At 32.3% G+C, this 16,359-nt stretch overlaps 1 protein-coding gene across 4 annotated transcripts in view; it reads left to right on the top strand.

Moving 5' to 3' along the window:
- Map3k20 (mitogen-activated protein kinase kinase kinase 20) overlaps window positions 1-16,359 on the top strand; it is a 171,448-nt gene that overhangs the window by 46,266 nt on the left and 108,823 nt on the right. The gene's annotated exons all lie outside the window — the stretch shown is intronic.

Genomic DNA, 16,359 nt, shown 5'->3' with positions numbered 1-16,359 from the left:
GGACAGAACATTCTCTCAGTGGACAGTGACCTTTTTGGCCTCCAGCTGAAATGCATTTTTGCCCTCTCCTTGCCTGTTGTCCTTAAAAATACCTCTCCTGTCCCCTCCCTTCCTTACAGCAGAGTTAAATTTTCCCTCTGTGTTTTTGTAGATGTGTTTACTTCTTTATCAAGTCCTTATCTTAGGATGCTTTCTGTAAGCCTTTCCCCTTCTCTTCCCTGGTCAGATGTGTATATAGTGTTAGAAGTACAGGCTCCAAAGGTGTTGTCCCTGGTTTGAATCTCAGCTGGACTATTTCTCAGCTTTGTGACCTAAGGCCAGTTACTTATCCACTGTATCTCACTTTCTTTATCTACAAAATGAACATAATATTTGTAGCCACTTCATAGGCTTGTTCAAGGAATTAAGAGAGAACACACAAGAAGCATTTAGCACAGTGCCTAGTGCATAGTAAACATTAAATAAATATTAGAAATATATACCATATATTTCTTTCTTTCTCTTTCACTTCTAAGCTTCCAATTGTATTATATTTTGTATATAGTAAGTACTCCAAAGTGTTCATTGGTTTTAAAACATAGCTTATTAATATAATCCTCAATAACTATTTTTCTCCTAAGTTGGTGATAGAGATATAAATTTAGAGGGTAAACTTTTAACATGTGTTCTCTAGATTTTTCTATACTTTAAAATGCAAAGTATAGTGAAGAATTTTTTTTAAAATTTTTAATTCTAAAATTTTATCAACAAAGCAATACAAACTTTTAAAACTCCTTTACCCAAAGAGGCTGATATCTTGTGTTTTATCTATGCTAATAAAAAGTGTGTAAGATCTGAAAATGGATCGGGTAACATGTAAAAATATGATAATAATTTGAAACTACCTATTTTCAAATTGATGATTCCTGGAAAGACGCTCTCTCATGATAATTGTAACTAAAAGGATATAGTGAAATGAGAGGAGAGGCCAAAGTTTGATGTAGAGAGTGAGTCATTCAAGTACTACAACATCTACAGTACCTGAGAATTTTAAATGTGATCATAAAAATGACAGTTGAGATCACCTTTTAATTATAGAATTATACAGCCTGTTTTTCTTTAATAGCCAATGTCCAGGGTGAGTTTATTTCATGGAAAACCCCCCTCCCCAAACAAAACAAAACAATCCACATGATTTTTTTCCAGACACAACATTGTGATTGGCACTTCCCATTTTTCTTTTATCATAGTATACAAAAATGAAGTAACAGAAACACACCAAAAACATACCCCTGTGCCCCTTAAATTAGCATATTTAAACTCAATCTTCTTTCTTTTAAATATTTTTTAGTTGTAGATGGACACAACACTTTTATGTTATTTATTTACTTTTAAGTGGTGCTGAGGATTGAACCCAGTGCCTCACATGTGTTAGGCAAGCACATTACCACTGAGCCACAACCCCAGCCCTAAATTTAATCTTGAATCAGTATTTTGTTATACTTTGATTTGAACTCTATTTACAAATTAAATTGTACTTATAAAGATAGCAACATTTCTATTATAATAGTATTTTGATATATTGTGGTTTTATATCTGGCTATAAAACTTTTTTAAAACCTCAGTAAGAATTATACTTTCTTTCATAGTACTCAATTTGTTTATCCATTGAATTTCTGAGTCAGTTTTCTCTTGTTGTGCTTTTCTGCCCTATTATACAAATGACACACACCTTTGGAGTAGGCACAATGTGTCCAGTTTTCCTAATTTTGGCTACACATAAAAATGACCAGATGGACTCCTTAAAATACAACAAGCATTACCAAGATTCTGATTCAGAAGTTCCAAAGTAGAGTCTAGGCTTGTGTGTGTGTGTGTATGTGTATGATATTCTTCTTTTAAACATGCATGCCTGGTGACATAGGTCAGTAGAGTGGCATTTGAGAACCTAAAATAAGAATATTGAAATAAAGTTTCCATGAACATATTAGTTGGGTTTATAGAGGTTTTTCTTAGTACATAAAGAGTACTTAGTCCTTATGGAATTAAGTAATTTTACTCAGTGTCCTGTTCAACCCTTCCATTGATAATACCATCATGCTTGCTCTGCAGTTATTATGATAATAGAAAATGTAGTTGACATATTAAAAGGTACAATAAGAACCAAACCCTGAAGATATGACAGCAGATAAGAGCAAGAGCCTGATAGATGGAATAAAAATCCTGCATGTAGGGCTGGGGATAAAGCTCAGATTATAAACTGCTTGTCTCTCATGCACAAAGCCCTGGGTTCAATCCCCAGCACCATCAAAAAAAAAAAAAAAAAAAAAAAAAAAAATTCTACATGTAGATTCTGGAAAGCTAAGTGTAACTAGAAGGTGAGGAAGATGTAGCTTAAAAGGACATTTTATATTCAGTTTATGATGGATTAACATGTGATATATTAGCCAGATTTTTAAACTGTGATTAAAATTTTAGAATTCTGAACAAGGGGAATCCTTCCTGGTCTCCTCTGTCCAGAGTTCTAGATCTGTTCCTACTTTGCTCTTATTAACTGGATGCTTGGCAAATAAGCTTACCTCTCTGGGGCTGTTTTTCCATATCATGGGAATAATTCCTGCTCATTGTTATTCCCTTACTTTGTAAAGGCCAAATATAGTGAATGCAAATGCTACAGTGTTGTCCCTTTAGATAATTTTCTTATATTTATTCATATGGTTCAAACTCCTTTTCCTTGATGAGAGTGACAATATCACTAATTTTTAGCTCTCTGGAATTTTAAATAACTGAAATTTAAATTAAATAAAATCTTAAGAGATTGTAGCATATAGATTATTGTTAGACTTTATGTTTTATGGAAATGTGAGCACCAAAGTGGTTGGTAAATGGCACGTTATTTATTTTTTTCTCTTTTAGTTTATATATTCACTGACAAACCTTACCGTGTGTAAAACTGACCGAGGTATTTTGAATGTGATGTGGTAACAAAAGCAGTACAAGCCACCTCACTGAATAAGCCTCTGTTCCACTTTTAGGGAAAAGGGATACCCCAGAAATAGGAAAAGGACATAGTGTTAGTTTCTTTTACACCATTTGCTGATGGCAGAATGTGATGGGGTGGGGGTGGGGTGGGGCGCCTTTTTCCTGTCTGTCCCCTTCCTTCTCCTCCTTTCCTAGCTCTCTTTCTTCCATTCACTTGTTATGACAACAGAAATGTATTATATGGAGATCAAAATCCTGCAGATTATAGTTCTTTCTAATTATGTTTTAAACCCAAACATGAAAATTAGAATCCTTTTACACACAATATGACAGTTTCCCATCAGCCCTAAATTGGCATTTTTGCTTGCATGCTCTGTAGCACCTGAAGAGCCTCCATAGAGAAGGGAAGAGGCAGAGGGTGAGAAAGAAAGGAAGATTCTAAATGACAGTCTTTTGAATAGTGCAAGTTCAATCCCTAAAACAAAAAGCAAGATCTTTTTTCCCCTAAATAATGTGCTCTCCAGCTTCACCTCTCATCCTGAGAAACATGAAAGAGAAAGTAAAAGAGGTGACCCAAATCACAGAGTGCCTTTGATAGGAGAAATTCGGCTGTTTTGAACACTTACAATCAAAGGAAGTGGTTTCCCTAATTACATGAACTATGTGAAATCTCTCAGAATAGCTCTTCCACCCCAGGATTCCTTGCACTTTAGAAGTTTGCATAAAAGCTCACATGGAGAATCAGATGCAAAGTGTTTGATTCAGATTTTATTAGGCAGAAGAGTGCCCACATCCATCCTGCGGTTTGCCAGCTGCTTGGGTTAGGGCCACTCTGCCTGGTTTTGATGTGGGTATCTTTCAGGCCTGCAACATTAAGATCTTTGTTCTATCCTTTTCCTGCAAGAAGCACCAGCTTTCAGGGAAAGTAGCTATGAAAATGTCCAGAAGATTGTTCTTCCCAATTTCTCTCCCCAACCTAAAAAGAATCAATAACGCTGTGTGTGAACTTTGCACAGAAAAACAGTTTCCTGTGTTTATTGCTAGGGAATATTCAAGTGTTAGATTTTATTAAGCTTTTTCTTCTTCTTTCCATTTTTAACATTTTATATGTAATAATGACTTACCATAAAATTTATATGTAAAGTTCTTCATTTACTATCAGAATCTAAATTAAGAGTTTGCCAAAGTACTTGGCCCAAACAATAATAGTGATTATGGCTATATTAAATCTTCTGTACCTTGGCAGTCACCTTGTTATTGATGGACACAGTGTCAAGCAGATGTATAAAAGAAGAAAGTTCTTCTTTAACACTATTCTTAAGTTCTCTGTTTGGTGAGGCAGTCCTTACTTAGTATAAAGGCAGAAGAAGACAGAGCATCTATTTTTAATTAAAATGTCATTTTGATATATATCAAAATTTTATATATATCAAAATGCATTCTACTGTCAAGTATGACTAAAAATAAAATAAATACAAATTTAAAAAAAGAAAACAGCAAAAAAAATTGTCATTTTGAGAAGTTTTTTTTTCCTGGATGAGTAATTTTATGTGTAAGGGAAATTGTCTAGTAATCATATTTAAGAGTTAAAAGGAAGTGTTATGTGAGTTTTCTCTTGTCTCTCTTCCTTTCCCTCCTCCCTCTTTGCTGTGAATAACTATGTTGCTATTACTGTAGTTTCTAAAATGTTCTGTTGAAAATCTGTGTATTCTAAGAAAGAAATAATAGTCCATGAGCAAAAATAGAAGAAGGTTTTATTTCATTTATATTCTGTTTAAATTATTAACTGGAATCATAACTTACATTAAAATTTGTAATGCTAGGACTATTGGCTCTTAGGCAGCAAGATTTAAGCAAAAGAAAATAAAATTGCTCTTCAACCATCAGACCTATGTACAGCTATTTAAATAATTGCCTAGCCATTTCTTTCTGCTTTTAATAATTCATATTTATTTCAGGTTTGTAGCTTACTTTAAAAGATACATAGATTAATAAATTCTTTTGTTTGTTTTTTGTTTTTATAGTGCTGGGTTTAAAACCCAAGGTGTTGTGAATGCTAGGCAAGCACTCTACCACTGAGTTACACCCCCAGTCCCAGATTAATAAATATTTGTAATTTTAAAGGGAATATTTAACTATCTGAAAGTGCCCATAATTTTGAGATACATATTTTTCTTTTTTGTGTGTTTTGAATTCCTAGTGATGGATGGGTCAAGATTTGGCTATTTCGTACATTGTCACAGCAATATAATATTGAAAAGATATGAAGGATGATGAAGGATTGCTACTGTAGCAGATGTTTTGCTTAATGGGTATTTGCATATCATTTTTAGCTTAGAAGTCTAACACAATACTCATACTGAAATTTTAATAGCAATTTTAGTCTAACAACTACAAATCATCATTTTAAAAAGTAGTAATTTGAACTTTTGTATAGATAAAGTTGGATAGCAGTATATTCAGTTACTAACAAAGGCCCCAGTCTTTGGTCTGCCCCTTTGGAATTCTTACACAGTCAGGTTCTCACTGTGTCTGTTAAAATGACACTCAGCTACCTGCCCTATCCTTGTTATAGGAGAGAAAGTTGAATATTCCTGAATGAGAGGCATTTGATATTACTTTAGCAGCAAAGGGTCATTTGTTTGCCTTCTTTATCTAGTACGTCTACAGAGCTGGGGATATAGTACCACACATAAGTCAGAATTTATCTTTTTGTTCTAGATCAAGATTATGTCTAAATCATCCCGGATACTGAGACTTATATATCTGTGTTAAAGTTCCACAGGCTGTCTGGAAAGTAGTTCTCTAATCCTTACCATTGAGAAGTTCTGCTTAAAGGTTGACTTAAGTAACTTCTGTTAAGATTTTAACCCACGATCCCTTGCATCATCTTCAAATGATAAACAGTTATATCCCTACGACAGTGCCTTACCATTTATAAAGCTCTGTTAACTTATATTTTTTACTTTTATAAGTGAGGAAATAGTATGTTTTCCAAAATCACAGTGAAGAAACCAGAGCTTAATCTTAGGTTTTCTGGCCCTGGACCCAGTGTTCTTTACCCTTAATAGAATCTCTGCTTTGGAAAAGACCTTAATTGACCACAGTTTTGATGCCTTAAATGTCCTCTGAAACATTCCTGCCACAAATGGGCATTTAGCTTCTGTTTGAATTCTGATTACCAATGATGGGAACTCACTAACCTCCTGAGACAGTCCATTTTATCTTTGGAAAACCATGACTGTTAGAAAGTTCTCTGTGTTCTTTGAGTCTACACCACATGCTGTCTAACCACCCTTGTTTGGGATAAGATTAAAAGGATCAATGTAATACTATAATGTGCTTTTTAAAAAGCAAAATTATGCATCCCAGAAAACTCTTACAAAATATCTATTATGCCAGTTTTCCCTTAATTATTACTTATAAGTAAAATAACTACACACTTCAGCTTTTTAGTTTTCTGTGAATTTTAAAATAAATTTATTGTTTTTTGGAATTTCTTCCAAGAATTAAAAGTGACCACTGCTTTCTTAATTAAGGGAAGCCAATGAGATGTAATGTATTAATAGTAGAAAAGTAGATTCCTAAGCTCAGCAGCATGGCTTCTTTTTTTCTACTTCATCCTTTTGCTCACTTTGACCTTTTCATGATTCCTGTTTCTAGTTCTATGAAGAATGTCATTGGGATTTTTTTAAAAAATATTTTTTAGTTGTAGATGGACACAACAGTTTTATTTATTTCTATATGGTGCTGAGGATCGAACCCAGTGCCTCACGCTTGTGAGGCAAGCACTCTACCAGAGCCACAACCCCAGCCCCTGTCCTTGGGATTTTAATAGGAATTGCATTAAATCTGTATAATGCTTTTGGTACTATGGCTATTTTGGCAATATTAATTCTGCCTATCCAAAGGCATGGGAGATCTTTCCATCTTCTAAGGTCTTCCTCAATTTCTTTCTTTAGAATTCTGTAGTTTTCATTGTAGAGGTTTTTCACCTCTTTTGTTAGGTTGATTCCCAAGTTTTTTGTTTGTTTGTTTGCTTGCTTGCTTGTTTTTTGTAGTCTTCCTAATTTGTCTTGCAGTGGATTCATCACTGATGTATAGAAATGTGTTTGATTTATGGGTATTGATTTTATATTCTACTTTGCTGAATTCATTTATTAGTTCTAGAAGTGTTCTGGTAGAGTTTTTTGGATCTTCCAGATATAGAATCATGTTGTTGGCAAATAGTTATAGTTTGAGGTTTTTTTTTTTTTTTTCCTATTTGTATCCCTTTAATTTCTTTTGTCTGTCTGATTGCTCTGGCTAGAGTTTCAAGGACTATGTTGAATAGAAGTGATGTCTTGAGCAGCTAATAAAAAAAAAAGTGGTGAAAGAGGGCATTCTTGTCTTATTCTGGTTTATAGGGAGAAATGCTTTCAATTTTCTCTATTTAGAATGATGTTGACCTTGGGCTTAGCATAGATAGCTTATACAGTGTTGAGGTATGTTCCTACTATCCCTAATTTTTCTAGTGTTTTGAACATGAAAAAGGTACTGTATTTTGTTAAATGCTTTTTCTGCATCTGTTCAGATGATCATGATTCTTTTTAAGTCTATTGATGGAATTACATTCATTGATTTCCTTATGTTGAACCAACCTTGCATTCCTGGGATGAAATCCACTTGATCATGGTGCACTATCTTTTTAATATGTTTTTTATATGCAATTTGCCAGAATTTTATAAAGAATTTTTGTGTCTATGTTCATCAGGGATATTGGTCTGAAGTTTTCTTTCCTTGATGTGTCTTTGTCTGGTTTTGGTATCAGGGTGATGCTCGCCTCATAGAATGAGTTTGGAAGAGTTCCCTCCTTTTCTATTTCATGGAATAATTTGAGTAGTATTGGTGTTAATTCTTCTTTGAAGGTCTTATAGACCTCAGCTGAGAATCCCTCTGGTCCTGGGCTTTTCTTGATTGGTAGGCTTTTGATGGAGTCTTCAATTTCATTGCTTAAAATTGGTCTGTTTAAATTGTGTATGTTATTTTGATTCAGTTTAGGTAGTTCATATATCTCCAAAAATTTTTCAATGTCTTTGAGATATTTCTATTTTATTGGAGTATAAATTTTCAAGATAATATCTAATTATCTTCTGCATTTTAGTAGTATCCTTTGTGATATTTCCTTTTTCATCACAAATTTTAGTAGTTTGAGTTTTTTCTCTCTTCATTAGTGTAGTTAAGGGTTTACTAATTTTATTTACTTTTTCAAAGAATCAACTTTTTGTTTTGTCAGTTGCTTGAATTGTTTCTTTTGTTTCAATTTCATTGATTTCAGCTCTTATTTTAATTATTTCCTGTCTTCTACTGCCTTTGATGTTGATTTATTCTTTTTCTAAGGCTTTGAGATGTCATTTTAGGTCATTTATTTGTTGTCTTTTTATTCTTTTAGTGAGTGAGCTCGATGCAATGAACTTTCCTCTTAGCACTGCCTTCATAGTGTCCCAGAGATTTTCATAAGTTGTATCAGTGTTCTCATTTACCTTTAAGTATTTTTTAATTTTCTCTCTGATTTCTACTGCTACCCTCAGTAGCATGTTATTTAGTTTCCAGGTGTTGGAGTAGCTTCTATTTTTTATTTTATTATTGATTTCTAGTTTCATTCAATTGTGATCTAATAGAATGCAGAGTAGTATTTCTATTTTTTTGTATTTGCTAAGAGTTGCCATGTGGTGCTGAGAAGAAAGTGTATTTACTTGATGACGGATGAAATACTCTATATATATCTGTTAAGTCTAAATTGTCATTGTATTATTTAGTTCTATAGTTTATTTGTTTAGTTTTTTGTTTGGAAGATCTATCCAGTGGTGAGAGAGGTATGTTAAAGTCACCCAGTATTATTGTGGTTTATTTGATTTTTGAAGTTGAGAAGGGTTTTTTTGATGTTCGTAGATGCTCCATTGTTTGAGGCATATATATTTACAATTGGTATATCTTGTTGATGTATGATTTTTTTTAAGCAGTATGAAATATCCTTCTTTATCCCTTCTGATTAACTTTGGCTTGAAGTCCACTTTATCTGATAAGAGGAAGTCCATGTGAGTGATATGTTTTTTTCCCCCAACTTTTCACCTTCAGTCTGTGAATGTCTTTTCCTAGGAGGTGAGTCTCTTGAAGACAATATATTGTTGGGTCTTTTTGGTAAATCCAATCTGCCACTCTGTCTTTTAATTGATGAGTTTAGGCCATTAACATTCAGGGTTATTATTAAGATACGATTTGTATTCCCCGTCACTTTGGTTTATTGTTGTTTTTTAACTTTATTTAGTTTCTCCTTTGATTGACTTTTCCTTTAGTGTAGTTCCTCCATTTGCTGGTTTTCTTCCCCCACCCCACCCCCAAATTCCTCCTCATGGAATATTTTGCTGAGAATGTTCTCTAGTGCAGGCTTTCTAGTTGTGAATTCTTTTAACTTTTTTTTTTAATCATGGAAGATTTTTATTTCATTTTCAAATCTGAAGCTTAGTTTTACTGGATATAAAATTCTCCATTGGCATCCATTTTCTTTCAGAGCTTGATGTGTTATTCCAGGACCTCCTGGCATTGAGGGTCTGGGTTGAGAAATCCACTGAGCTCCTAATTGGTTTCCCCCTATGTGTAGTTTGATTTTTTTTTCTCTCACAACCTTTAAAATTCTATTCTTATTCTGTATGTTAGTCATTCTCATTTTAATGTGCCTTGGTGTGGGTCTGTTGTAATTTTGTATATTTGAAGTTCTGTGAGCCTCTTGTAGTTGATTTTCAATTTCTTTCCTTAGATTTGGAAAATTTTCTGATACTATGTCATTGAAAAGATTATGCATTCCTTTGGTTTGTATCTCCATACCTTTGTCTATTCCAATAAATCTTCAATTTGATCTTTTCATGTTATCCCTTATTTCTTGGAAGTTCTGTTCATGTTTTTTATTTTTTTAAAACCATCTTCTTTGTATGGTTAACTTTATTTTCAAGAGTATATGTTTTGTCTTCATTGCCTGAGGTTCTGTCTTCCAAGTGGTCTAGTCTGTTGGTGATGGTTTCTGTTAAATTTATATTTTTTTATTGATTTCTTCATTTCGAGGATTTCTGCTTATTTTTTTCATAATCTCTAACTCTTTATTGAAGGGATGTTTCACTTCCTGTATTTTCTCTTTGATTTTTACCCCTTATACTATCCTTTACATCGCATATCAGCTTAACTATATACCTGAATGTGCATTTCTGATGAAATTGTGTAGAATTAAACACACAGTGCATGTAAATCTGATAAAATTGGTGGATTGTATCCATGTCAGTTTCTTTGGGGGAAATTGAATAAAAAAAAAACTATATGGGATCTTTTTGTATTATTTCTTATACTAGCATGTTAATCTATAATAATCTTGAAATAAAATGTAAAAAAATATATATCATGGTATTTCATACACACACACACAAATACACATGTGCAACTTGGGTTTTTAACTTAGTATTTTGAGGCCCCTTTTCATGTGGCTACATATAGAGCCACTTCATTTCTTTTTGAATATCTTTTGTATTTAAATAGTATTTATTTGTTTACCTTTTACTCTATTATACTAAATTATATTTCTATTCAGAATGTAAATAAAAAATTATTAGACACATGAAGATGTAATTAGCAAAAACTGCAAAGTGACTTTTATAAACCTGTTCAGGTATTTGAAGAAAACCATGGCTAGATTGAGAGAATAGAATGGGTAATTCAGGAAAGTCTGAATATTAAAACTTCTAGAATTTAAAACTGTAGTTTCTGTTATGTAAATTTTACTGGATGGGGCTTAACAGTGGATTGTGGAAGGCAAAGGGAAAAGATCAGCCTATGTGAAGACAGATTAATATAATTTACCAAATCTGAAGAATACAAGGAGAAAAGATTGAATGTTCAAAACTGGGTGCAGCAGTACATGCCAACAATCCAGAGCAAGATAAATTAAAAACAAAACCACCATATCTAGACATACATAGTTCAACTGCTAAAATCAAAGGTAAAGGGAAAAATATTTTAAAAAGTGAAAAGAAAAATGACACATTACATAAAGCAGAACAATACAAATCACTGGTAACGTTTCATCAGAAACAGTGGAGGCCAAAAGGAAGTCGAATGACACTGTTACGTTGCTGAAAGGAAAACAACAACAACAACAACCAAAACAAAACAAAACAAAACAAAACAAACCTGCCAACTTAAAATTCTGTATCCAATTAAAATATTCTTTAAAACTGAAGGTGAGGCCAGGTGTGGTGGCACATGGCTATAATTCCAGTGACTTGAAGGCTGAGTCAGGAGGATTCCAAGTTTGAGTCCATACTCAGCAATTTAGTGAGGCCCTAAGCAACTTAGTGAAACCCTGTCTCAAAAGAATATAGAAACAGCTGGAGATGTGGCTCAGTGGTAGTGCCTCTGAGTTCAATCAACAAAACAAACTGAAGGTGAGACAGACATTTTTGGATGAATGAAATCTGAAATAATTTGAGATAATTCTTTGCCATCAGATTTTCACTATTATAAGTGATCAAAAATTATGGTAAATATGAGTGTAAATATTAATGATCTTTATTCATTTTGTTACTTTCTTCAAAAGATAACTGGTTTCTTAAAGGAAAGTTTTAATGTTATAGTATGGATTTTTTTTTTAAGTATAGACGTTAAAATATTTAATAGTAATACAAAGGATAGGGAGGAGAGCAATCTTACATTTTATGTATAGTACAAAATTAAATCCAAGTAGATTGTGATAAAGATACATACTGAAGTCCTAGAATCACCACTAAACCCCCTCAAAAAGCAAAACAAAAAATCAGAACAACAACAACAAAAAAAAAAGCCAAAAAGTCAATGGAGGAATAGGAATGAAATACTAAAATAAAATACTGCTCTCCCAAGATAATTCATTAATCAAAACAAAGATAGAAAAGGAGAATTAAAAAACAACAAAAACAGATGGAACAAGTGGGGAAATAAAAATAAATAGTAAACTTAAACCCAACAGTGTACATAATTACATTAAGTATTAATGAATCAATACCTAATTAATTAATTAATTAATTAATTCATTACCAATTAAATGGCAGATATTGCTAGGCTGGATAAAAAAGCAAGACCCAACTGTATGTCATCACAAAGTATGAACTTCAAGAACCAAGGGTTTTAGCAGATAGTAATTTAATAATGATAAGAGTTGATATCTTAAAAGATAGAACACCGTAAGTAAGTATGTATCTAATAACAGAGCTTCACTCTAGAACTAAAGGTATGTCAAACTCACAATTACATTTGTAAAATTTCAACACCCCCATTGAGCAACTGAGGACATTATCCTTCACATCTATAAAATATACATTCTCTTCAGGGGCACATAGAACATTCTCCAAGACAGACTATATGATTGTCCACAAAATGAGTTTCTACAATTTCCAATCATATAAAGGACATCCACCAAGAAACTGTAGCTAACATTTTAACTAAACAGTGAAATATTGAATGTTTTTTTCTCCCTAAGGTCAAGAGTATGTCTGCTCTCAAGAATGTCTGCTCTCACCATTTCTGTTCAGAGTGTGGTGAAGGTCCGGGACAATGCAGTTAGATGAGAGAAAGAAACAAAAGGCACACAGTTTGGAAAAGAAAGTAGAAATATCTTTTTTTTTTTTAAATTATTATGATGATATGGAAAATCTTAAGAAATCTACAAAGTAAGTACTAGAATTGGTCAATTAGCAAAATTACAGGAAAAATGTTTGATTCTATTTCTATATATTAGCAAAAAAATTCAAAAAACAATTTAGAAAACAATTTTATTTACAATAACACAAAACACACATACACACAAATACACAGAAATGAATTTAACAAAAAGATACCCAAAACAGAGATACCTCTTTTTTGAAAACTATACAATATTACTGAGAAATATTTCTCAAATATAAAGATAAATGAAGATATTTCTTATCTATATATTTTTTAAAGTTATTCTTTCTTAAAAAATATTTTTTAGTTGCCAGTGACCTTTATTCATTTATTTGTTTATTTACTTACTTATTTATATGTGGTGCTGAGAATCGAATTCATTGCCTCACACATGCCAGGAGAGCACGGTACCACTGAGCCCCAGCCCCAGCGCTGCCTTATCCATATATTGAAATACTGTATAAAGATGTCATTTTTCTCAAAAAATTTATTTATATAAGAACAAAGTTGAAAGATTCACACTGGCAGCTTTGAAGCCTTACTACATGGCAATAATCAAGATAGTATGGTATTAGCATACATACAAAACTATAGATGAAAGCAACAGAACTTTATATTTAGATCTGCACATATAACAATCCATTGAATTTTAACAAATGTGCCAATGCAATTAAATATGGAAAGTGTTTTTAATAAATAGCTTTGGAACAATAGGTTATATAAAGTGAGCCACAAATTAATTCAAGATTCTTAATAAACCTTAATGTAAATGCTAAAATTATAATGCTTTGATGAGAAAACAAAGTATTTTAAACCTTTGGTAGACAAATATTTCTTGGACAAATCAAAAGTGCTAAAAATAAAAGTGAAAATCAATCACTGAAGCTTCCAATTTAAACTTCCCCCTCAAGAAAAGAAATAATTTTTTATTTTTATTTTATTTTTTTTGGTTGTCAGTGGACCTTTATTTTGTGCGGTACTGACAGTCGAACCCAGTGCCTCACACATGCTAGGCAAGCACTCTATCACTGAAAATAAATTGTTTAAAAATAAAGAAGTAATCCAGACTGGGAGAAAATTTTATAATAGATACATCTGCTGAAAACTTGTTTCCAGAGTATTTAAAGTACCTCTACAAGTCAATTAAAAAGTTTTAAAAGTAGGCAGAAGATTTGAACAGTCATTAGATAACCATTATAGTCATTTGAACAGGATTAGATAATCAATAAGAGTGTGTGAAAGTGCTTAACAGTATTTGCGGTTAAGGAAATGCAAATGTAAACCGCAGTGAGGTTGTTTCAAATTTTGGCAGGAATGTGAATTGGCATATTCCCATTTATTGTTTTTGGGAATGTGAAATGCGACTACTTTGAGATACTTTTAAAATGTTTCTTCAAAAATTAACACTCTATGATTCACCAATTCAGTTCCTAACTTATTTACCCAAGTGCAATAAAATATGTCAAAAAAACTCTAGTGTATTTATGGCAGCTTTATTCATAATAGCCCAAAATATCAAATATTAAGAGCAAAATGGATAAACAAACATTGATAAAATAGAATACTAATTGGCAATAAAAATAACAAATTACTGATATATACAATCACATAGATGAATCTCAAAAATTTGAGCAAAAGAACCAGACTCAAAAGGCCAAATAGAGTATGATTCCATTTATATGAAATTCAAGAAAAAGCAAAACTGTGGTGATAGAAAGCAGAACAGAGCCTATAAGGGTTGGCATTACTGGAAAGTGCATGGGAAGATGGAAATAATCTTTATCTCAATGGTGACAGTACATTGATAGATAGGTGCATGCATTCATCAGAACTTTTACTTAAGTTCTATATAGTTTACTTCAATTAAAAACCCCAAAAGTTTGATATTTTAAAAGCACACACAAAACAATAATGTAGAGGGAGGGCTTCTCCAGAAGAATCAATGCATAACTGTGTGTGTGTGTGTGTGTGCATAACTGTGTGTGCGTGCACATACATATACATATAGGTGTGAGAACATTTGTGTTCACATCACAATTATTTTAAAAATATTTTCATCACTTCAGAAAGAAAGAAACCCAAGCCCATCAGCAATCATGTGTCATATCACCTCAGTTTCCCCTCATACTTCTCCCAGGCAACAACTAATCTGCTTTTATTCTCTACAGATTTGCCTAGTCTGGATATTTCAAATAATATTTAGCCTTCTTTTATTCACATGATTTCAAGATTCATGTTCAGCATTTACCTGTTTTATTATTTTTTTGTTGTCAGCATGTAGGTCACATTTTATAGTTAGTAAGAAAAATATTAATGTTATTTGTTATTCATGTATCATAGACTTAGATATACTCTGATTTAAAGAAAAAAGAATATTCTGTTTCATTCTTTTTAATTGCCAACTAATATTCCATTGTATGGATATACCATGTTTATCAATTCATCAGTTGGTAGACATTGGATTGTTTCTAATTTTTTTTATTATGAATAATGCTGACATGAACATTTACGTACAAGTTCTTGTGTGAACATGTATTTTCAGTTCCCTTGGGTAGTTTCCTAGGAGTGGAATTTCTGAGTCACATAGTAATTCTGCTTAATTGTTTGAATAAGTGTCCAACTATTTTCTAAAGCAGGTTGTACAATGTCTTATTTCTCTTAGAAGAGTATGAGGGTTCTAATTCTCCACACCCTTACCAACACTTGTTATTCTTTTTTTTTTTTTTTTTTTTTTTTAATTATTACTACCATGCTGTGTGTAAAGAGGTATTTCATTGGGTTTTTACTTTACCCAATGAGTAATGACATTGAATGTGTTTTCATGTCCTACTGGCCATTTATATACCTTGTTTAGAGAACCATATTGATTCTGTGTCTATTTTTAATTGGGTTATTTATCTTTTCATACCAAGTTGTAGGAGTTTTTAAGTATTGTAGATATAAACAGATTTTTTAAAAGTCCATTCTGGGGTTGCCTTTTCATTTTCTTGACAGTGTATACTAAAGCACAAACATTTTTAAGTTTGGCAAAGTTCGGTTTACTTTTTGTTGCTTATACTTTTGGTGTTATATCTAAGACTTTGTCTAACCCACGGTCATAAAGATTTATTCCTATATTTTCTTAAAACAGTTTTATAGTTTTATCTCATACCTTGATGTTTGTGATCCATTTCAGTTAATATTTTGTTTGAGGAAGGGTTCATCTCCATTCTTTTGTATGTGGATAATATTCTTGGGGATATTGGGAAATGAAATTTTTGTTTGGGGATATAGCTACCCTGAACAAAATAGAATATAGCCCTCAGTACCTGCCACAGCATTGATGTTTTTAACTCAAAATAGTATACCACCAAACTTAATAAATTGTCCTAACATTTCTGAAATAAGAATTTGATCAGGAAGCATTATCTATAATAAGCCTCAGAAAGGACTAAAAGAAAAAGTTCTCTAACCTTACTTGTTAAAATGATCTTATCCTAACCACTCTAAACGCATGAACTTGATTAAGGAGCATTATCCATAAGTGACCTCACATGGAAACTTTAAGGAAGTTTCCTTGATTATTATTATTATTTTTTTGTTATTCTCATTTTCCTGAAGACAATGCTGAAAAGCCGATACGAATTGTTATTTATTACAGAGGTTTTTTTGTTTGTTTGTTTTTTTGTTTTACTG

This window comes from Marmota flaviventris, chromosome 11 (genome assembly GCF_047511675.1).
Source record: "Marmota flaviventris isolate mMarFla1 chromosome 11, mMarFla1.hap1, whole genome shotgun sequence".
Taxonomy (NCBI): domain Eukaryota; kingdom Metazoa; phylum Chordata; class Mammalia; order Rodentia; family Sciuridae; genus Marmota; species Marmota flaviventris.
Note: the sequence above shows the minus strand (reverse complement) of the source record. Positions and strands in the feature narration are given on the sequence as shown.